Source organism: Syngnathus acus, chromosome 23, assembly GCF_901709675.1.
Source record: "Syngnathus acus chromosome 23, fSynAcu1.2, whole genome shotgun sequence".
Taxonomy (NCBI): Eukaryota; Metazoa; Chordata; class Actinopteri; order Syngnathiformes; family Syngnathidae; genus Syngnathus; species Syngnathus acus.
The window spans coordinates 3086701-3110874 of record NC_051107.1 but is presented as its reverse complement, the minus strand read 5'-3'; the positions used below and the strand labels follow the sequence as shown (position 1 = coordinate 3110874).

The 24174-nt window shown below is 41.7% G+C and overlaps 1 protein-coding gene across 2 annotated transcripts in view; it reads right to left on the bottom strand.

Annotated features, from left to right (window-relative positions):
- Positions 1 to 24174, bottom strand: part of large1 (LARGE xylosyl- and glucuronyltransferase 1) — an 88571-nt gene that overhangs the window by 31868 nt on the left and 32529 nt on the right. The window contains exon 1 of one of the 2 annotated variants that reach the window (XM_037243120.1): positions 12850 to 13354. The exons of the other annotated variant lie outside the window; for it this stretch is intronic. The gene's annotated coding sequence lies outside the window, so the exon portion shown is untranslated. Of the gene's footprint in view, positions 1 to 12849; positions 13355 to 24174 lie in introns of those variants that run through there. 2 annotated transcript variants of the gene reach the window in all.

The window sequence follows — 24174 nt, the reverse complement described above, 5'->3', positions numbered from 1 at the left end:
AAACAAGTCAATGACCCCTGTGGCATGGTTTAGCATTCAGATTAGTATAGCGCTCTCAAGTTATGCAATAAAAAGGGTTTCGCAGACAGTTGAGACGGCTTCAGCGATTTTATAGACTCTCGAGGTCCGGACTGTCTGCATTATGTGTCAGGGTCCTTGTCTGTTGCGAAAGTATGTACTTATGTATGTGGTGTCAGAAATGAAAGCCCTGCCATTTGGCAACGGGACACAGTCTGGACATGACAATATTGTCAAGGCTCCACTGAAGAGGACATCATTGAAAAGTCAGATCTAAGACCTCAAAGGCTCACGACATATAATTTAAAAAAAAAAAAAAAGAAAATTGTTGGGATTGTATTTCGAGAGGAAATTGGACAGAAAGATACCCCAAATTATTTATTATTCATATCTTATTTAAATTTTTTGCTTGGACAAAGCTTTCAGTAACGACAGACTAAAATGTTCACTCACCAAAAATGGAACTGAAAAGATAATGGTCTCTTCAAACAGATCGGAAAGTTCGGCGAACATGAAAAGGGCTGGCTGTCACGTCGCTACAGCTTTGTTTGCAACTAGCGGATCATCCCTGCCAAAAACGCCATTGCGGTACAGAAGCTCTGCATCAATGTCAGCTGCCATGCAGCCTTTTGCAAAAACACAACGTAGTCGAGTCTCTCGAAGGGCGAGAGGGTCAAAGTTTTACTGAGTCGGGAAGTCACAATATTATGAACGCTTTTCCTCTCAACTTCTGTGTTGAGTGGCAAGTTTTACGTAATCCTCCAGTGGCTGGAGGGCACTCTAACTTAAGTCAACACAACTGTAAAGCAGCAAGGCGCTTCTTTTGCCTTTCCACTGTCAAAAATCGTTCAGGCCGGTCTCGGCGTTTACAACACATCCAGATGACGAGTGATTTGTAAGCAACGTCAGGGTTTACTGAAGCTAACTGTACCCCGGTGGGCCAAAGTGTCCCGAATGACCGAGTACATTGAGTTTCCATCCCGCATAATTGTAAGGCAGTGTTGTTTGACTGCACAATACATCAGGCAGTTGACCGAGTTCATCACTTGGTGCTATTTTGGAAGACAGTTTTCTTTCGCTTGGCTCAGTTCATAGGCGGTCTTCCATCAGAATTCAGCTCCAGTATATTTGATCCGGTTGGAGAGATTACAGGCTAGTTTTTCAATAAACAGTCCGCTGCGGGCTGACAAAATGTACAACAGGTCATTTCCCCGGTGGTTGCTGTCAGATGATTAGTGCCATAAACAGTGTCAGGGAGATGGATGCCTAGCTGGTATTTTTAAGACAACCGTCTTGATTTTTTTTTTTTCCGTTCACACAAACTGAAAAACTTTCGGTCTCAACTACTGGACTGCAATCAATGTTATACCGTAAAGACACTCTTCTCCCAGAGTGTTGGCTACTTGACATCAAATTCGTAATATCCGATTTGGAACATTTACACGGCGTATCAGCTTGAAAGATGCACGAGTTTTCAAAATGGCACTTTAGACTTAAGTTGACAGGAGAGCATAATTTAGTGCTGTGACGCCTTGAAGTGATTTGATCAGGGACTCTTGAGTGGGGGTATTAACAGTTAATATGAATAACAAGCAGCTCGACAGTTTCCAGGTAGCACTCAAAGCTGATCGGAGACTACAGGAAATGGAAGAGTTGAGACAACAGCAAGTTTGAGACAAAGAAACGTGTACGGCCAAGAGGCGATTTGCAGATAACGCCTCAAATTACCCAGATGAAAGACGGATGAAGAGGCTTCGCTTTTTTTGCCCCGACATTCTTTTTTTGTGCTGTCACAGTTAAAATTAAACGACCGACAGATCTGAGAGCTCAAGGTGACACCCTGTTTTACACCCAAAAAGGAACACTTTCATTCCTTTAGATGTGAAGGTGCAGATCAACTGCAATTTAATACAACAGGGGGGCTTTTGAAACCAATCAAATGAGCGGAAATATTAACAATTCCGTTTAGAGTTCGGTTAAAGAAGATATCACGGTTTGAATCTCACATTAGCATAAACGGAAGGCTTTTGGCGCTGTCTGTTGCGGCAGAGACAAAAGAAATCCTGAAATATTCTCGGGGACAGGCAGCCAGTCTATCGCTCAGATGCGTTTATGAATAAAACAAAGTTGATGCCATTATTCAAGAGCATACCCTTCTGCTTTCAACACTTGACTTTGGGGCATTTCCAGATCGTTTTCATCCACTCTCGATCAAGATCACATGATCTTGAGTCATCCCCTACCTGGTGGAGAACAGAAAATGCGGAGGACACATTTTCTCTGTACGTGGTTTTAAGTATCTTACTGAACCGTAGCTGTGTCAGAAGACGCAGAATAGCCGAGTGACTCAAGAGAAGAAGCAACATGAATAGCTTTTCATTTGCCGAACGGAATCGAGCAGAAAGCCCACCCACAATCCAGGATGAATATTGAAGGCAAAAGAGAGTCAGTCGATGGCTGCCGCCTACCCAGGCAGGAGTACAACGGTTTCTCTTCTGCAGGAGCCAAAAAAACGAGACTCTCTCTCGCAACATGATAATCAAGAGCGGCCACGGGTCAAAACAATCAACACTCTGCGGAAAGGAGTACGGAGCATAGTGTGGACTAAATGACTTCTGCCACACTGACAGTGGAGAAAAATATATTGATTGAGCAGGCGGGGCTGTCCTCATTTCATTAAGCTTGTATACTCATTAGTATTCTGTTATGGTAGGGAGGGACGTGTGCGCTCCCATACAAAGGCAGCTCTAACATTATGGATGTCACTGGAGCCGGGGAAGTGCAGAAAGGCATTTGGAGGTGAAAATGCCCACAAATCTTCCGTGGCCAAGAGAGGGGCAACGCAAATCAGCTTCCCGTGCCGAGGAGGGCGACGACCGAGGCGCCGCTAATACGATTTCCCGTCTTCTCAATGCCATTTTCAATCAAGTGTCATTCAGCCCGATTGGTGTTTGTGGCGCCTCGAACTGTTTTTAGAACGATATTCAAAGGATGACTCAGTCATCTGACAAGTTTCATTTCAACAGCCTTGTTCTGGTCTGTGACATGAGGGTGTTAATTATTCAAATGTAGAAAAAAAATAATTAGTCGGTGTTCCAAGTCCAAATATTCAGGTCACGTTGGAAAAGTTGTAATTGAAATGCTGTTGTAAAATAACTAATCAAAAGGGGTTCCGTGCCAGGTTTTATGGTTTAATTACACTATTTAAAACTTCCTTGATTGTTTGCCAAGGATGGAGAATGTACTTCCCATCCTTCACGATGTCAGCGGCGACGCTGGACTCAAAACGACCACCGCCAGCCGCATCTGTATGCAGCTCGCGTTCCCTCAAGGTGTGTCTTCACACGTAATTAGAGTTGTAACCTTAAAGTAGGCGGTCCGCATCCCTCAGCTGCAGTTCTCCTTTCCAAGTCTCCCTTCCCCTCTGTATTGTTTGTAATTGTAGCTAGGCCAAATTGTCGTCATTTAGGCATGAGTTCCATTTTAAGAGGCAGCTTGCAGGTGTTATGCTCCGCCACGGGAGAGGATTGCGATTCACTTACATGCAGCAGGAGAGGTGTGAAATATGCACACACACGCTCAACTCAAAAAGACCAAGGTGACCAAGGCTTGACCGACTGTGTCTGCGAGCATAATAGACAGGATGGCCTCTCTCAGGAGTGCATTTAAAACTGGGATCAGAGTGGGTGGGAAGGAGTGTGGTCTGCATTTTAAATGTCTTCATTAAGGTCGAATATGGAAGGATATCAGTGACTGTTGGGCAAAAGTCGTTATTCTAATCGAAGCGGTGCCTCGTTGTTAGTAAAGGTAGGCGAGCATTTATCAAAAATATTTTGGGGCTCTCAAATCATGGTGTCAGTCAAAAATGTTGAAGCGAATTTTAATGTTAGTAATCAGTTCGACACATTTTGGTGCTAGCGGTTCCGTGGTATGAATATTTTTAGACTAGCGCCGAGCTAACAAGGCTAACTACTATTCATCCTATTTTTCTGCTGCCTTAAGACAAGAACGAGAGTCCATTTCTTGCCTGTGCAATAAACATTGCTTTTATGATCTTTTTGAACCCGGAATGAACTCAACTTCCATTATTTCCTTTGGGTTCGTTTTCCAAATATCTGTAAATGCAAGTTACGACATCGCAAAATAGCAGCGGAAGACGACTTAGTCACCGGTGTGTTCCGATGCGGGGGTGAAATCAGCGCACGGCATTTGGACAGCACTCAGAGCCTACCATCCAATCACGGTAGTTGAGTGCACGAAATGGAATGAAACAGACTCCAAGTGCAAAAGGCCACAGTTGTATGAGGAAAATGCGAGGCGATATGTGGTCTGCGCCGCGCTGATGTAAACCGACAGTCTTCAGAGGTAAGATTCAGTTTAAATCATAGTCACTTTATCTCACTTTTTTTCTCTCACTTTAGATAGCATGGCACGTTTCCGAGAGGATTTCTGTATTTCCTATGCTATCCCATTTTTACTTTGCTTTTATGATCTTATCTCATTGAAGAACCTTGGCGACCTAAGCTTTGGGGTACGCAAACAAGTAGTAAATTGTACGACATTGACGTGCAACAATCAGAACCTGGTTTGAAGGTTGGGAGAGTCGCAGCTGCGAATCAAACATTCGAGTCCCGAAAATATGGAAATTGGATCTCGTCAGGTTGCTTCCTGGCGAATTCCTCCTGGGCGTGACACCATTTGCACATCCCTCTCACTCTATCCCTCGCTAATTGCCTATCACATGATCTGATTGTTCATGTTTCTAATTGTATGTCATTAAAAAACTACAAGGCATAGATTGAACACCCCCCCCCTTCTCGTCCGCCCATGAGAAATAAAAGATCGTTGTCCCGCCCCCCATCGTTGGCTGTCAGGAAAATCATTTTGTTAATGGTTGCATCCGGCAGTTTAACAGAGGATACGCTACACTCTGAGATAAGAGCATTGCTGCTCACGTTAAGGTTCATATAATGATTGATGTTTGTTTGTTGGGCCTTGTCTAGATGAGAACAGCATCCAGACAGCAAAGAATCAATGTGTTCATTTTTTTTTTTTCTTCTTCACTTTGGATGCGGCATCTGGTGTTGTAACTGTCACTCTTCACTCTAAATGTGGACGACACGGACGACAACATTTCTGTTTTTAGTCTCTTGCCCTACTTTACCCCTTGTGCTAAAGTGTTGTGGCCTGGATTAGGTGGTGGGGGAGTTCCTGACAACTTCACTTTGTGATGATTTGAATCATTTGTTAAAAAGTCTTACTCATTCCCAAGGGATGCAAATCTCACGTTGAGGCCTTTGGCAATAAACATACATTTGCAACTTGCTCGCGGCGCTGAGAGGATGGAATAATAGCGTAGCATATATTGTTTTTCCACTAAGATGCAAAATAGTATTAGTGGTTCACATTAAAGCAAGAAGATCTCTGAGCTGTGACCTTCCCCTTGCACTTTTATATGGGCAAAAATACGTATGGGTTGTACGCTAAGTAATTGTAGACTCAAACTTGCCTGTAGATGGGGAATGTGTGGGTGGATGTTTTTCTATCTCGATGTGTTAACCTTGTATTTCGCAATCTTTTCAGAGTGCCTTCAACAACTGTAATCCATGGCCAGTTATTAAAAATAGTGTTTTCACAACTTTTCTTACACGGTGAAGTAAACTTGATTCAAGTTTTTTTTTTTTTTCTTCATTTTCCATTTGGACTGGTGGGAGAGCACTATATCACATTTTTTCAAATCTATTTTGTTTTGGAGTTGGACCAGACTTTTCGATCTAGTGCCCAATCGTTTGATTACTAGGTTCGCACTTGACCACACAAACTGCTCTACGGGGTCCTCAAAGGTTCAATCATGGCAAATTGTTTGTTGAAGATGCTTCACGTAGCATCCAAAGGGCTTTTTTAGTTTTAAATTTTTTTGGGGTGTCGAGTCTGCCTATGTCTGCTTAATTAAGGTTTTGGTGGGTGTGACCCTGAGGCTGCTCAACAAATACACAAGAGTTCACCATTTACATTTACAAACCATCCAAAGGTTGTTAAAAAGTTTTCGTACAAGCTTCGCTTTAATTATCACAAACCATTTTCAAAACAGCTCATGAACTCTCAGATGACTCCGGACCTGGCAACACAATTATTGTCCGCAGTACGAATGCCGATTACGCTTCTGTCCAAATTTAAAATGAGCTCATTTGTTTATCTACCATGTGGTGTGCTGACCCTCTGATCTAAGAGCAGCTTGCTCTCTGACGAACTTCATTTCATTTTGCATTCATCGCATTGCTAAAATATCGGCCTTCATCAACAGACGGCAGTTTTTGCTGGAGCCGCCTGGGAAACAATTTCTGCCACAACTTGCTTGGCTTTCTAAAAAAGTGCAACATTTTGATAAGATCCTTTATACTTGGCAGTCTCGCTGTGCTGACATATTGGATCACTGGCGCCGCGAATATTTGAGCGCGCAGTATACGAACATCTATTTGAGACCGAGGTAAACAAGTTACTCCAAGCAAATTCATATTACAAAGCCGGATCCAAGCATTTGTTTTTAACATGGCATCAGGTGCTGGGATCAAGTGGGTCACTCTTCTACTCGGCCCCAAGGCGAACAGATTGTAACAGCCAGAAATTTAAAAATAAATTCCTCAATCTGCGCATCACCTTTGTAGTTGACAGAGGTAATGATAACACACTGATCGGTTGAAAGAGGCTAGTTATGACTGCTAATCAGCTCAATGCTAATCATCCAAGACTGACGGGAGAGTTGTGACTGGTCTCTCGCTCTGGGAAGTCATAAGAACAGGAACACAGCCAGTACTAACTAAAATTAACAGGCCCTGGACATTTGTGAGCTGATTCATAGACAGCTGGTCTTATGAGAGAGGAACACGTAAGCCAAAACCAGCCTGGTAACCAGTTGCTGAATGACTCTTGCATGACAACAGCACAGAATGACGACAGAACAAGTTATTATTTTAGCAGCATCACAGTAGCTTTGTAAAATATCAAAACTGGATAATTGAGGGAACAAACGATTCAGGAGACGTAAATCAGTCACCAGATATTACTCGACATTGACTTGCATTGCGATGACAAATTGCAAGAACAGACCGAGCTCACCCATTAATCAAAATCAGATCTTCCCTATCACAGCTAAATGTGAATTACGCATCTGGACAAGGTTCCCAACCGAGCATTTTGACACATTTGTCTAATTCCACATTTGGCTAGGGACACAGGCGAGATAATCTCAGGATCATAGACTCAAAGTCAAAGGTTAATTGGAAAGCCGCCACAATAGAGGATAGCAGAAATAATACCGGCCGGGATAGTTACTGTGATGCGCGCACTAATCATTAAACTGACTGCAATGCTCTCAGTACACGTGCATTTAGCGCAGCGTTCTATAGAGGCTTTGCAGTCACGTGGTTTTATCACGTGATTTTGTGTTATGCCGCCATCTTGGCGGTCAACTAGTCAGCTCGTTCCTACGTGTTTGTATGGATTGTCTGATTTCTGCGCTACGTTTTCACCGATTTCTTCCGAATTATGGCTGATTTGCTATCCAACGAAGTTAGGCATTTGGATGAAGACTCCAAGAATCGTCACAGAGAGAAGTTGAACCTTGTTGGCACAACGGATCCGTACCTTTTACCGAGAAGCATGCTAAAATCGCCCGAGCATTTTGCAACAGCCGACCTGCCTGAACGCTCATATCCAGATATTTATAATTACCTCGTCGATTTGTTTTGTAATGGCATTTCATAACTTGACATATTAAAAAACTGAATAGAGTGAAATCATTCAGATACTGTACCTGTCTGTTCAAGTTGCTACCATTTTTATTATTTGTTTATTTTTGCATGATGCCACATCTGATTGGCTTGAAAACTTAACCAAGAAATATAATTCAATATTTACATTGATAACGTTTTCAAGCATCATGAAAAAATAAACACAAAATAAAAACGGGGGGGTGAACTGAAGAAATCATCCCATTCCCTGCCTTGCTGCTCTTGCTGCCTTTCTAAAAATGCACCCAGCATTTTCAACAATCATATTTGTATCATCCCATATTGTATTATTTCACATTTTGTGAAACAAATCAGGGGTGAATAGTTTGTTTACATACCTGATATGAAGTCCTCATTGCATATCCTTGTGTAAATCGTAGGTTTCCATCGTTCACGACGAATATCCGCGATCCATTTATCACGTTTTTTCATGTTCGCCGGAAATCTATAGAAGCTAAGATTTGGTTTATCGCCTCGTCTATTGCTACATCCAACAGCACAGCAGGTATCCGGCATTTTTAAGCTCAAATAGCAGCAGATATAACAAGAAAGCGTGTGTGAGTCGTTGACCGGCACTGAAAAGTTGACCGCCATGATGGCCGCCAAGCTAATGTGGGTAGCTTGATGACGTCAGCTGCAAAGCCTCTATAGCCTGTTTTATGTACCGATGCTCGGCTCCAAGAAATGCCGCATGCATACTGGCACTCGAAGTCGTGGCTTGATTTCAATCGACAAGGCCAATTGTGTGAAAATGTCGTCACGGTTAAAGCAGCTTGTAAGGTAAGCCATTAAAAACAAAAAAAAGAATTAAAAATTAATGCTAGCAACTCTCATGACAAATACATTGCAAAGTTTATGAAGTATTTAGACCCCTCCCTTTATTTAAAATAAATAAACCCAGTCGTGCTCCAACTACATTGCGGATAAGGCCACACAAAGACCTGGGCCTGACCTCAACAGATGAGCATAATCATCCATTGATCAGGAATTCTGTCAATTGTGGGGAATTGATTGTTGATTACTCCTGTAATGGTGAATTGATTTTGCTACATGCAACAACCACACAAAGACCTTTGAAATTGCACAAGCGCTAACAAGCAACAAAACAGGAGTTCAGGGAGATTACACCGTCCCACCATTGTCAAATTCTTCACAGCTCACCCCTCTAAAAAAAATACAGTGGACCTGGTGCGCATATATCAGTCTCTACTCATAGGGCATTCAGTAACCAATATTAACAGAATTAGTCATTAGCAACTATAAAAGCGATATTTTATTCCAACTCTACTCGAATTACTGCATCGTAATGACCTTTTTTTTTTTTATCTTGCAATGTGATGAGTTTGCTCAGAGGGATATAGGTCCTTTGCGTATAATATTGCAGTGATGATGAGATGTGTTCCCAATCGGATGTAGCTTGCTCTGGGCTGTGGAATGTATTCCAAATCCTTCTTCTATCAGACAACGCGATCCGTTTAAATTAGATTCGTCTGGTTGTCCTGACTGATAATGTCGTACGGATCTGTGAACTTTGATGTGGACAGCTAGGCATGTGGCAATAACATTGTCTCGTAAGATATGCAAAAATACGCTTGGACGCAAACGGCGTTATATTTTCTGTACGCCCTGGTGGAGTCTCATGATATTGATAGAAATCTAGTAGGTGCGATTAATCCAATGAGGGACATGCTAGCATGCAGTTCCAATTAACTCTGGTAAATGACTTGTTTATCTCAACGCTTACTGCAGTCGCACTGAACCAGCAAACAGTTGGAAGGACAACGCGGTGAGGGATGACATAATGTTTGCATATTTTACACTGGTGCTAGTTCCAAAGTTACACAACAAAATGTCAGACCTGCGGGGAATAATACCTCAAGTCCAAACTTAGCATCAGAAAGTGACAATAATTAGCACTAAATGACTAATATAGCGGTGACGTGGCGTGCAGGGGAGCTCCGTCAGCTTCATTTTCAAATGCGACTTCAGCGGGGCCGCATCCACGGTGATTACATGGTGATGAGTGCATCGCTTGAAATGTGCCTGTTTAAGGCCGCCGGGCATGAACAGGGAAATCAATGAAGCAGTGGACAGAACAGGCTTGTTTGCTTTTCGCCCATACATCCCCACGAGAGCTGCTATACGCTCTCATTAATGAAGACAAACAGAAATAATATGGACAAGTAATATAGCCAGACGACACAGAGGTCGCTCCTGATTATGTGAAGGTGACCAACCCCTTCTGAGCAAGCAATCATTTACTGAGGTTGGGGAAAACGTCATTGTGTTTACAATACAGTCGAACACGTTACATAGTTAATAGCTAGTTTCATTTCACCAGCCCGTCTTAAAAGGCAAAACCAGTTTTAGACATGTTGAATGTGACGGCAGTAATATATGATGTCCAGTGCAATTTAGGATATCCCTAAATTAACATTGTGTTAGCTAGCTGGCCACCAAATAGCTAAGGGATTGAGAAAGACTACATTATTGGATGGACCTCAAAAGTTGATCGCAACAAATGTCTTTAAAAAATATTTCTAAAAAGTATATTATTTTCTAAATTTATTCAGAAACCTAGCTAGCTAGCCAGCGAAAGGCTAGCAGACCAACTGCCACCTGTTACAACAAGTTGCAATGTAATAGTCATTTTTATTTACTTTGAACCTTTCACAGAGGACTCAGGTAGTTTTTAGTGTGGTTAAAATACAAAATCAAACCAAACAATTACAATTACTAAGTACAACTCCAACAACAATCAAGCCTTACTATTTTAAAGACTGTTCAATTTGAACATCAAGCCAGAAGTCAAACGTAAAAATACCCTGAAATCGAATCAATTATCTATTAAAACTGTATTAATAATTCAAGTCTGACAAAACTGCACAGAGCAAGTTTCCGATTGGTTAGCTACCAAGCATAAAGTAGTTTTATTTATTTGCAAAGCAACTTTCACCGTTAAAGTTAAGAGAGTGTTTAAAGACTGTTTTAATGTTTTAGCATAAAAAAGGACCTTAAAAGTCAAACTCCCCATATGTTATAAAAGGCTAGGTACAAAAACTTTTAAAACGCTATCTAGTCTGTGGTTAGATTTCTTCTTCTTTTTTTTTTTTTTTTTTTTAATAATGCAAGAAAAAAAAAATGGCACCATGTTCAAGGTTCTAAGTCGTAATACTGAAACATTCAAGTCAGAAACCTTCTTGGGCAAATAATGACACATTTTTCCGCCAACAAAACTAAATTATACAAGTCCTTTATGTCCTATATTACAAAAGCAATTATGTTCTTCAAATCAATATGGAATATGCTGACTGTAAATACAAAAATGACCTGGTGGTCAATAGTCACATTTTTCCATGATGACTAACTCCAAACTAAGTGAGAAAATACAATCACTTTTAATCATTAATTGGAGCCCTACAGTGTAATCGTTTTACTCGATAAATCACGTGACTGCTGAAACAATAACCCGTGATTATCGTTTTAATTATGAAATGGGTTTTCCAGTTGCTCCCCAGGTCAGTCAAAAGAATGAGGTGGCATTGCCGTAAAGAATATTAATTTCAAGCGAGGCACATTCATCAGCACGACACAGTAAACCAATAGTTTTCCTTTAGAGCCAACAATTGCAAGACTACTTGATACTGCCAAGAAATGGTACAAATTTACAGTAATCTACAGCAGCCACTTAATCGGAGCTAAATTAACATGCACTGTGTTGGTATCAGAACAACTTGTGACTATAACCGTAGATAATGAATTTGACATTTTTATTGTTATTATCATTTGCAGGTTGTGGCTCCCCACCTCATAACAATGAGGTGCGAGCTCCCATTACGAATATTAAAATCAATACAAACGAGTAATATGAGAAAAGATTGATGCTAACACGCGATGCAAAACGCTTTAGAAAAGATGACACTGATGTCACAGTCTTATAACAAATTAGGCCACAGACATTTGTGCACAAACCGTGCCAGAGGACATGTAAACAAACATAATACTTGCTGGCATATGGTAAATTCTTGATGCTATGCAAAAATGATCAATACTTTAACTGCTGCTTAATGATTCATTTAGCTGTGAAACTCTTCATTTCTGTCTCGACAGATGTACTATCCCGCCAAGGGATGTTCAATACCACTTTTTTTTCCAGAACGATACCAGTTTAGTCATCACAGATACTGAAAAATATCAAACCTAGTGCTTTTGAATTTTCTTTTTAATTCAACACGATGAAAAAACAATAAAAATGAAGACACTACTTTCTGATGCACATACTTTGACTCGATCCTATGCATTAATAATTCACATTTTGTTTTTATGGCCAAATAGGGACTCAAATTGATTTACCACTGATTCGTGCACAGCACTATATATACATATACAATCCACTGCTGAGGAGGACTTAATGTCAGATTTGCTAATTGTCTGAAGTTATCACGAGTTTTTACATCTTAAATTTTTCAGTATGTATGACATCATTTTGTATATTTTCTATAATTCCATGAGAATGAGAAACAAAACTTCACACAAGTGACAGCATAACTATCCACACAACTAATTATGATTAAATGTGGTGTTAATAACTATTATATCAATATTGACGTTTTATACTGACTAAATATTGAGATTTTTTTTTTTTTTAATTCTTTATCGTTGTGCCACTTGTTCGCTACATGTCTTACGTCAGCTGGTTAAAAAAAAAAAAGCACGCGACATAAGATTTACTGTACAGCATACTATTTAAACGCGATCCATTGGTTGGATGAATGAATGCACTCGGAATGGGACAGCTGGCTAAGCCCATGTGTGGTTAATCCCCAGTCTGTTCTATTTACTGGTATGTGGCGGTTTGGTTAACATAAAGCCAAAGAAATGGACATGCAATTTTTTTTCCCTCCTGCGCCTCGACAACATGACTCAAGAAGTGGAACGAAGCACAGCCCAAAATAACGCAGGGTGAGCGTTTTAAAAAGGGGGCTGGTGAGGTAAGGTCACCGAGCTAATGGCTCGAGAAAAACTGCGGATTTAAACTCACCTGATGCAGAGCCGTCGAAGACACTTGTGTCCGATAAAAGCCTTCGGATCTCGAAACGGAAATAAATACAAAATTCAAAAGCGTAAAAAAAAAAAAATCCCACTCTGCTTCTGCCACGCAAATTTCTACGGTTCCTTCATCACAGTTCTTGCAGTGGAAGAGTTTTTTGCGGGATGTTGCGCCAGTGACAACCGGCCAGCGTCAGAGAGCAAAAAGCGGAGCAGCTAGGTCTCCTCCATGGAAAGATTTAAATCTCAAGACGGCACATTCAGTCTCATTAAGAGTAGCGGGACTTGATTACAGCGACACACGCGCAATCACGGCCGTAGCCGGAGCTTGCAAAAGCACAACGAACTCGTCTCCATGTGCAAAAACAAAAAAATCCCTTTGACGTCTCCTGTTGAGTGTCCCTACATGTAATGTTCCACGGAGGTATTTTGTTGTCGTCTCCCCTCCAGATTGTGCCCGAGTTTTCGGCCTCAACACAGCAGCTCTTTCTTCCTGACACAGAGCCAGCAGCCAATCACAGAGTGGCGTTGGCAGGGGGAGGGCGAGAATTGCAGGAGTGGATTTGAAGGATTGGAGTGTGCACGCAGGGGACCGGGAGCTGTTGCTCATCTTGGGCCACTTGACGTCTCTGTCTCTACAGTACACCATCCTCACTCCAAGTACAAATAGATGGTGCATTATTTGCACATATGACACATATAGAAATTGCTTTAGGGCAGCCCCTCCCCATGAGAAAATATTTTGCATTGAGAATTAAATAAGAGCAGGTGCGGCCTTGTGACAACAAATACAATTGTGTAGTTTCTTGGAATAAGGGCATTCGCAATCTGCTAAGATTGCAGGGCATGAAAATAAAAAGGAAACTGTGGCAACACATCACTTTACATTTATCTGTTATATCTGCCGAGGCAAATATCGAACCACGATAATACAAATCGAGTCCGATAGCGCCACTCTGCAAAAAAAGATAACATACAAGTACATATTGATTCAGTTTCCCATGGCTGGAAATCTATTTGCAATATCGCCCAATTGTTATGATATGAATGCCCCAGGAGTCATGGAGTCAGCATCTCGGAACTGGAAAGTCTGATCCCCCGCAATCGTTGTGTAATGGAAGACGCTTGAGTAAGACATCGAAACCTCGAGTGATTCCTCATGCTGCACCTTCAGTGAATAAATAAAACCTGTATTGGTTTCCATGGCAGCCCATACACTATTATAAATGTGTTAATGCATAAATGAGGAGGCAGCATAGTAAAAAAACCTTGAAGGTTTCCACTTGGATATTAAACCACCTTCTTGCAAGAAACCTCTACCGCCACAGGTTTCAAATGTGAACTTTGAAATTGCGTATCGATGTTTACGATTCTCCCTCATATTTTCTCTTTTTGTATATTCGATGACAGCGAGGTGAATTCGTCCGACGGTCTTGCAGCAATATTAATAATCCATGTCAAGACCAATGAGGCAATTCATTGTAGTGCAGCAGTGTGCTAAATTTCCAGTTACTAATTTAAACGTACTGGAATTTGTTTTTGTTGCGTCTCTTCTCACCTAATAATAAAAAACATGGTCACGTTTAGTGACACTACTTGAGAGGATAAAAAGGAGGGGTGATGAGTGACATTCCGGCCAAATGTATCTGAAACACGATTACGGCGCCGCGCTCGTAATTAGCTAACACACAAAGCACGATGAAATTTGACCCCCAGTGTTAAGGCACTGATGAGTGTTCTTTTATACTTTCATCATCGCATTCTGTCATCAGTTCTGCTAAAGGCACTGAGGGATAATTAGACTTTTTTTTTTTTTGCCCTCCCGAAAAATACATCTGCTCAAAAAGAATATGCCACGGGTAATTGGACTTGGGGAAAAAAAAATATTATTAAGTAATTACTGAATGTTTGGCCCACTGAGTGTGTAAGGTGAGCGTCTTTTCTTTTTGCTAACATACCAGGAGCCGCTTATCTATTAGCTCCAAATTTAAAGGCCACAATATCACCTTCAATTTCATTTGCGCCATCATTAGAAACAAGTTTCAAATGAATATAATTTGAGTGCACTATCATCTTAATTGTCTTTATTAGTCATTTGTACATACCTTAAAAAAATCCGATGGTCATAACAGCTGCGATTTAAATACGATCCGATTAGTTGTCGAATCGAGACTACTGTTAGACAATAGTCGACAAGCCGAATAATCGTTTCTACATACATATACAACAGATCTTTTTATGACAAAGATACGCACACTGGACGAATTTGCAGCTGTAGCACAGCGCTGAGGGATGCGCAGAATGAGATGGCGTGATAGAAGCTAATTCTATTAGTGTTCATTATCAGGGAACACAATGAGTGGGGACACAGGTGAGCTATTACAGTCAACTAATGAAGCATTGCTGGATCGCTGCATTGATTATGAGAACAAAGACGAAGAAAACGTGACAAGTTTTTGGGTCAAGGATATGGATCAAAAGATAAAGTAGCCTAGAAAAGTACCACAAAGGTCAAAAAATGTATACCTTGTGAGGAAAGTAATAAGACAGATCTGTTCGAAGAGGTTGCTGCACATGCTCAAGTAGCTAATACTTGTTTTTTTTTTATTTCCTTCACACAGTCGGCGACGAGCACTGCAAGTACAAGACACACACGGTGGAGCCGAGTCTGTAACTGCCTCTCGCTAGAATTCTAAATGCCATCCAGCCAAGTTTGCTGGCTCGTAGGCCGAAATACAAACCTGATGCTGAAGTATAGGGAGTTTAGGGAAAGAGATTTACTCTGGAATTGGAAAAAAAGAGGGATTCGTATGGACCAATGGATGGTAAAGATAGAAGCAATGCCAGAGAGCGATGAAGAGGAGGTAGAAGGTAAAACTAGAAGAGGGAAGTGATAACGTGCCAGATCATACCAGAGGGGGTTGACTGAACAAGCTGGCATTGTTTTGGAGTGAAGGTGCTGCGGGATGATAAGTGATGGCAGACTGTCAGGAGGAAGCAGGGCAGGTTTTGTGGGAGTAAAACAGACTGTGATGGATGATCGGAGAATTGTATCATCAGCTCTTCCTTGGGATGAAGAAAGTGCTGGGAGCTGGGAGAGAGATTCCCAGAAATGAAAAAAGACTACCCAGATATGACACAGAGTGGGTGGGTGGCAGTATTGGCCATGGAAAAGTCGCAATCAAGTGGCATCATCTACCATCTACGGATTTTGACAGAAAGAGAAGTGGGCAGACGACTTATTTCTGGGGTGCTCCTAAAATTTCTGTCCATCAGGAATCTGATAATCCACTGTCAGATGATGGCAAAGAGAAGATGACCACTAGGATCTTAGTGGGTTCTTGGGTACTGAAGGTCCCTATGCTGTCAAGGTGTTGAACATGTTGGAGAGATGTTTTGGAATGGACGGAAGATTTTCGAGGGTTAAAGAATGCAATAAAGGACATCTATGGAACACTCAAGGACGGGAAGTCTTATCAGTGTTTACTGGAATGCATCGGGCTTAGTATTTAATATGAAAGCAGCTGCTGTATTCTGACTAATGTTCATTAGGAGGAAAATATTCTTCTTCTGTGGTTATTTTGCTATAAATCAACCAAGTCGATGCTGCAGTGACGCATAGATGCTCTTTTTAAAGACTCCCTCTGAGCTACCAGAAGTCAACAAGGACATAGGTGCCTACGATAGAGCCCACTTAAATCCCAGGAGTACACGCGGGGCTCCTCACAGTTCTCAGCATGCTCTGCCTCTAAAGCCGAGACAAGGCTACTTAAGAGGCGAGCCTTTGTCAAGTGGGCTAACGCGGTGCCATGCCAGCGCCGCAGGGATGGAAGGACGCCGCGACAGTGTCTTGGCTCGCACTCCGTGTCAGTTGTCATGGTATGTCTGCGGCCAATGTCTCTGAAGCAACCAACCTTAAAATAGAACCGGGGGACAATGGCCTCTCATATTGACGTTACACCAGAGAACTAGTAGTTGAATTGCCTGATATCAATCAATGTCGGAGCAGCCTATACATTTATATTGCGTCTATAAAAGGCAAACTGTGTGAGAACGACATAACACTGTAATGTTGATCAATTTGTATCACCATTGCAGTAACTCCCTGAGGGGAAACTCCTTTTACATGTACTGTGTCAAATATAAACACAAAATGGTTCTTATGTGTTGACTCAAGAGTATCCTAACTTAAGTGTGCCCGAAACTGATTTTTTTGCAAAAAAGAATACAGTTTTCTGTAGTTCTTGGTGCAGGTCTTGTTATCTACAATACTTTGACCATGCAGATATTTTGCCGTATGTTTGTACATTGCAGTTTATTTATACAAAAGTGTGGGAGTTTGAATCATCGAGCACTTGTGCGCGGAGGCTCCACTGAGAGCCCGCGCAAAGCGTTGGATGTCGATGAACAGATGTATAGCAAGGGTCCTCCGTGAGTTTCGTTTATTTTGGTGTTCGCTGACCCTGGATTGTTGATTTTGCCGGTGGTGGAGAGACTGCAAGGGCTACTCGCAACTAGGCCTGTTATCAGCTAGCGGCGATTCTGCTAGTATTTTCTTGACTGCAATATTTTAACGGTAGTGAACAGGAAATCAAGTGGAAAGTCATAATGACGGTTCTTGTTCAGTGATTACACGTTATAAAACTAGTTTATTCAATTACATTTAATTGTTTTGGATGGCTCAAACACAATAATCAATGTATTTTTCCCCCATCATTTCATACATTTGTATGTGAGGATATGCAAATTACTGCGACAAGGAACGAATGTACAATTTTCTGTCTTGAATGAATAAATGCAAAAGCCATTATGACTGCATTTTCCAGATGTTGTTGACAACGAGTGGGAAACGGCCATCGGGTAACAAGCGAGAAGTGTGGCGGTATAACAATGCTGACTGTTGCTTAAGCATATGTCTCTTGAACAAATGTGATCTAATGACCACGCTGTTGAAGTGAACTCAATTTTGAACTCAGTGACTGTTTTGCTCTTTAGCCTCTGGGCCAAAGTTGTCGAAAAGTTGATAAGGAGAAAGTGATGATCATTTACCCGGAGTGTGAATGCCAAAAAAATGTCGTTGGTAATTGAGGGCAAAGAGTACAAAGGGCGGCGGGGTCGTCGCAATGGGAGGGTTTCATCTTGATCCCGAGTGCACCCACAAATTTATTAGCCAATGTTCGTTTCAGGGTCGTAAAAGACGAGACGGTCCACCAAATAGCAGTACTGGTTGCCAGATTATTAAAAGTGTGTCCAGTAGAGTACTTGAGGTTTTCTTGGGTGTGGAAAGCCTCAACGGGTCTGTTTAGCGTGATATGAATGGACATATACATCATGCATTATATTTTTCTGTTAGAAATCGAAAAGCCGGTAAGGCTAGCACAGGTGAATACAACCAAACCAATATATTGACTTTTTTTTCCGCACAAGCAGAAGTGAAATGATTCATATCATTTGTTGGCAAATGAGAGGGCTTGAATAACAATGTCAGAGTATGACGAATGGCAGATGTTATGCAGAAATAACTAAGACGGAGCTGCTGTCAAGAAAGCACATCATGCGATACGATCTTTGTTGTCTTGCTCTTGGATGTGTTGACATGCATGCGGGATCTCACGCGTATTTGAAAAAAATCTTACATTAATAGTAACGGGAATTTTCAGGGAATATGTATGTGTGTGTATATACACACATACCGTATTTTCCGCACTATAAGGCGCACCTAAAAACCTCCAATTTTCTCAAAAGCCGACAGTGCGCCTTATAATCAGGTGCGCCTTATATATGGACTAATATTGAGCCACTACAGCAGGTGTGTCCAAAGTCCGGCCCGCGGGCCAAATGTATATATCTTATATATGGACAAAGTTTTAAAATGGGCCATTCATTGAAGGTGCGCCTTATAATCCGGTGCGCCTTATATATGGACAAAGTTTTAAAATGGGCCATTCATTGAAGGTGCGCCTTATAATCCGGTGCGCCTTATAGTGCGGAAAATACGGTAATTATCCCAAAATGCTAAATTTGCTACCACCCACACACAATGTTTTTTTAAAACACTATTTAAAAGTTTATGTGAATTAATTTCACCATATTCCATCTAACTTCTTAAACAGCAGGGAGCCCCCTTGTGAGGAAACCCACACTCACGCTACTGTTTGCCTCATATTAAAGCAAATAAAATGTGCCAAACTGTGAAATCCCCATCGGGCTTCATAGCAAGCGAAGGAAGAGTTTGCTCGGGTGTTCTCCGGATGATGAAAACAGATGCTCGTTTCCCTCCCCACTGAGCACGCTCCGTTTCACCCGTCTCCAGAGGGGCGCGGGGGCATGGGAGGGGGGGTTGCACCGAACGGCCCTGCAGGACAACCGCTCAGGCCGACTGGTGCATTAACTTCTGCTCTCATATGGTGTAAATAAGATAGTACCTTGCATCAGATTAGAAAACAATACTGTGTTAAAAGAATGGGAAAGGATTCCAATGGAAGAAAAAAAAAAATCAATTAGCCCTAATGAGACCTCAAGAGAGGCAACTCCTGCACAATTTGTATTTTATTTTTTTTGGAAAGAGGGCTTACACTGCTTGTTGTTATTTTTGCTAATGTTTTTTTTTTAAACAAGGATTCAAAAGCGATCTCAAACATTAGCATTCACATGAATTATTATGCAAATGTTTCCAGCAGTGCTGATGAACAAGATTTTGTCTGGAGTTCAAAGGCCGGCATGGTGATCATTACAAACTCACCGCAGGTTACCGAGGCATAACACTAAATGGATGACTTGGCAGCAGTTTTATTGGCTACAACTATCTGAGCATTTAATTAAAACACAAGATACTTTATTTAAAATATGCAAAAATCTGAGGGGGCCGGCTCAAGCATTTGCTACCATGACAATAAGGGGCGGAGCAAGTAAAACATTTTCACTCGTGCCTTTGAATGATCTCACTTTGGACGCTAATTGCTTGAAAGTGGCACCGAATCCTCCCCCCGCGCAGAACGACTCACTCGCAAACACATTTTTCCAAAAGAGGCAGATCAAAGATTTACGTGGTTGTTTGATTTCACACTTTAGTGGGCAGCCACTTCGGAGAAACTACTATTTGTACACAAGCACTTAAAAAGTCAATTTTCCATAATACGTCCCCTTTAAGGCTATTTTATACCAGCTTGTCTTTGGAAGATAACGCTGAGTATCACCGAGGACATAAAGTGAATATTAGGGAGACTTTTAAGACTTTCTAACATAAAAGCTGAGACAGACACCGCACAGTTGGAGAAAAGAGCAAAAAGGCACCCTAGGCTTTATTTATAATTTGAGTTAGGGACCTGAAAATGCAATCAATCATTGTCAGTAATGCTGAACGAGAGAGTCATCAAATAAAGTTTTTATATCTTCAGCCCTGTGGATAATCGGCAATTTAGGCTCATGGAGATTGAGAAAGTTTTGGTCCAGTTCAGTAGATACGCTTCCCACCCAATCTCACCTTTACTTGCCCTCCACTGCACCTCATTTACTCAAGAGGCCTATTATACATGTACAATCTCTTCTTAATGTGCATTAGTCTATTTTCCTTTCTTTTAAATTCAAAGCAGGCGGCAGCTTTTGCCCTGCTGCGAAGCAAAAAAAAAAAAAATGCTTTAATGACCAATTGAGCTTTTTGAGAATGTGAAGTTTACAGTTGGTTTACCTGCAATGAAATTCAAACTGTGCCTGATAATTGGACGGGATTTTATTTTAATTCACCTATGAACAACGCATTTAATGATGATTTGGTTTAGTTGGGCGCTTAAGTGTAATGATTATTTCTCGAGTTTTCTATTTCAATCACTGGTGACAGGCCCAACTTTCAGACTTTATGAACCTGTACTTTTCTTTGATCCTATTTTTTTGGGCAGTTCTGAATTATTAATAATGAGCAACATATTTTTGAAAACACGATTTATCTTTGCTCATGTCATTCCACTGTGCTCTCATTATCCACCTGTGCCTCCGAAACCTCATTCATTCATGTCTTGCGGCAAGAATGCAATGAAGCCACCGGCTGATTTATTTAACGCAACATTTCTCGGGGAATTTGTATTCCCCTTACATAGCCGACTTTCAAATCTTCCCATCCGATCGTACGAAGGTAAGACCGACTCAAATGCGTCTTTTGTTGATGCGACGGGCTGCCGAACGAGACCGAGGGGGGACGTATTTTATTTCGGTGATGTCATTTGGACATTGATTTGTTTTAGATGTCTTCCTCGTCGGTGACAAGCGAAATAAACATCCGCCGCCCGATGAAACGGAGATGCTTCCGTTCGTGGTAATAATCTTCACAAAGTCACCTTGCCTGGGCGAGCTATAAATACACGGAGCAAAAGAGTGTTTGTTGACTGATTGTCAGCTAGCACGCAGACCGCGTCGGCTCTCATTGAAGATGATAGAGGATGGCGGATAATAGACATTTTTGCAATACGCGTGCTTTCATGCGCCTCATTAAAACAGGCCGTGATGCAAAATTTTGTAGCATAGAGGCTATGATATTATTTTATCATGGGGATTTTGTTTGATATCTTTGTATCTCTTCTAAGTTACATAATGTTTGCTTTTCCGCTTTGTGTGCAGTGCAACGCTGCTTTCATGTTTCGCTTTGGTTCTTTTTCTTATTCAGGAATTTCACTCGCCCACCTGACTGCATGTTCTCTGGCGGCTGTCAAACAGCGCTGCTCTTGTTTGTGTCAGACTTTGCAATGACACAAAGGCTCGCCGTGTTCTTGTGGGGAGGGCTGGCGTGGTCATTAGCCGCGTTTTACCCGTCTTCATTTTACAAGTTTTCTAAATAGCTTGATTTCATTTACATTTACTGTGACCCTCTTAAGTCCAGACTGAAAATCAATTCGGGAGGGATGGCGAGACGCGCAGGCGGGCTCGGCTGGCCAAATTTGGATTTGTTTACATAAGACTTTGCGTCGTCCTCCCTAAACTGTCATTTAAAGAAGATTTGTATAAATTAGCGATATCTTGGCTGAGCATTTGCATTCCGGAGTGATATTAGAAATGGATCTTATGTAACCTTGACAAGCTTGTAACAATGCTTATAAAGCTTTATTCAACTTTTATGGTGCCACATAGCCACAGTGTGGTATATGAAGTGTTGCATCCCTCAGTGAAATTTTTTCTCTCTCACATGGGGTTTTATGAATACATCGACCAACTGTCCAGTTATTTGTCTTTTTTTGTACGTGCACGACAGTGAAAAGTAGTTCCGAACTAGTGATGCAATCGCACGGAATCTTGCACATTGGAGGATAAAAATCATAGTTTCTGTAGAATAAAGACAACTGACGCACGGTCGAGAGCTCTCGGTATCCCCTCGTCGCCGCTACGGCTTTCACATTATTGCGGTGTCACAAAATCAATTATCTTGCATCATCTGGCCCTCCGATAGTCGCGGCGCCTTAGGAAGCCAAGCAAGGGGAACAAGAGCTCAGTAGAAGATGGATGGTCCGACGCGGCGCCGCATGCACAAGCGGTGACATTCACACAAAAACCCCCGACCGGCAAACAGATCAATTCGAACATCCCCTGTTCTGCTTGTTGATATTTCACCACTGCCTGGAACCTTCTGTGCCCTTATGATGCCAAACAAACAAAGCCAGGTCGAGTGTATAGCCTATAGAACAGAAATGACAATTTGCCAAGATACCTGTGACTTCATCTACCCGAGCCTGAAAAAGCCTATTTTAGCTTAGCCAAATTAGCTAAATTTGCCAATACATTTAGGGTTGTACTCACTTTTGTCACCATTTTTGTTTGGAAGTGCGCCACGACAAAGTCAAATATGTACTCAACAAAGGTTGGCAAAGACAGCCACGGCGGATATGGGACCCCACAGCTCATGTTGAACATTATTAACGTGTGCCCGTCTTGTATATGCTCATTAACTCCGACCCATACGCCGTAAATTTGGCTACTAATACGGCACTGAGTGCACTTTGCAAACAACTGTAGGGCCCCTTTTCATTTCTCTATTAACATATGACGCCCATATATTCTTGTCATATTAAAGCACGCCGTGGAATTGAATTGAAAATGTTGTCGCGAATACTGTTCTACTCCGGCACACAGAGCTTCATATTAATATATCAAATCCCTCCCAGGTCCGCTACCTCCCAATCTGTGCTGGTAATATTCGTGATATATGCCGCCCAGGCTCCAATAACACTCGTATTAGATGCATGTGAGCGACTCACTGATGCTTGTCACTCTGTATTGCCTTTATTTTGCTCAGGCCTCGCTTGTAATCGCAAGAAACCGGGGAAAAAAAAACAAAAGGCCAGATTCACACTGGAGGCCGACATGACCAGTTCAAATTTGTCTATTAACAGTACGTGTGTTGAAGCATTTCACTGTGTTTACGAAGGCATATCAAGAATGTGAGCCACCACCGCTATTAATGAAAATAATGAAAATCTGCCAGAGTTGGCATGCATATATTCTTTATCCTCTGTGTCATATGATGATTATTAAGCATTTTACTCTTAATGAGATGTGCTGCTGTTTTGGTTAGCAATAAAGCTCCAAAGTCTATTAAATGAGAAGTAATTTTTTTCTAATTCAAGGAAAGGCAGTGGTTATTTTGGCACAGGCAAGTGATTTGGGCCACTCAAGTACAGGAAGTAAAGCTTCTAGCGAGGCTGTATTAAAGTATCAATTGAGTCATTGGTCAAATGGAATTGCCTTGGAATAAATATAGGGCTCTATCGAGCCTGCTGAATTGGCATCTAATCCAAACTCCCTCCCTCGGTCCCTCCACGCCATTTCCCGACTTTACCAGCTCTTTACCTAAATGCCATTGATTAAAAGGCTGTTGGGAAACATTTATGTCAGCATGGAAGGATGTGATGTAAGAGAAGGACGCCCACAACTATTCTATAAGCACTGGGAAGTACTAGTTTGGGACTCCATCAGCTCTCCACACAATCAGCGCTTTGACCCGCCAGCGCATGGCGCCTCGAATGGAAATGAACTTGCTGATGAAGTGATGGTGATCTTGAAAGAGTGTGTGTGGGATACAGCGGTGGTGTGTGTGCCGGAGCCTGTAATGCGTCTAGACAATGAGGAAGCACTTTTTTGACTGGGAGCTCTCCTCTGAGCTTCCCGTGGCTTCCTGAATAGATGTGGGTGTCTCCCGTACCTGACAGCGGTTGAGGGTCACGGCATCAGCAGAGGACTTGGCTGTGCTCGGCATAAATACTAATGCAGCTCGCGGCGGCAGGGAATTCCTCATTGTGTCCGAAGACACAGAGTCCCAGCGGATTACAAACAGGGA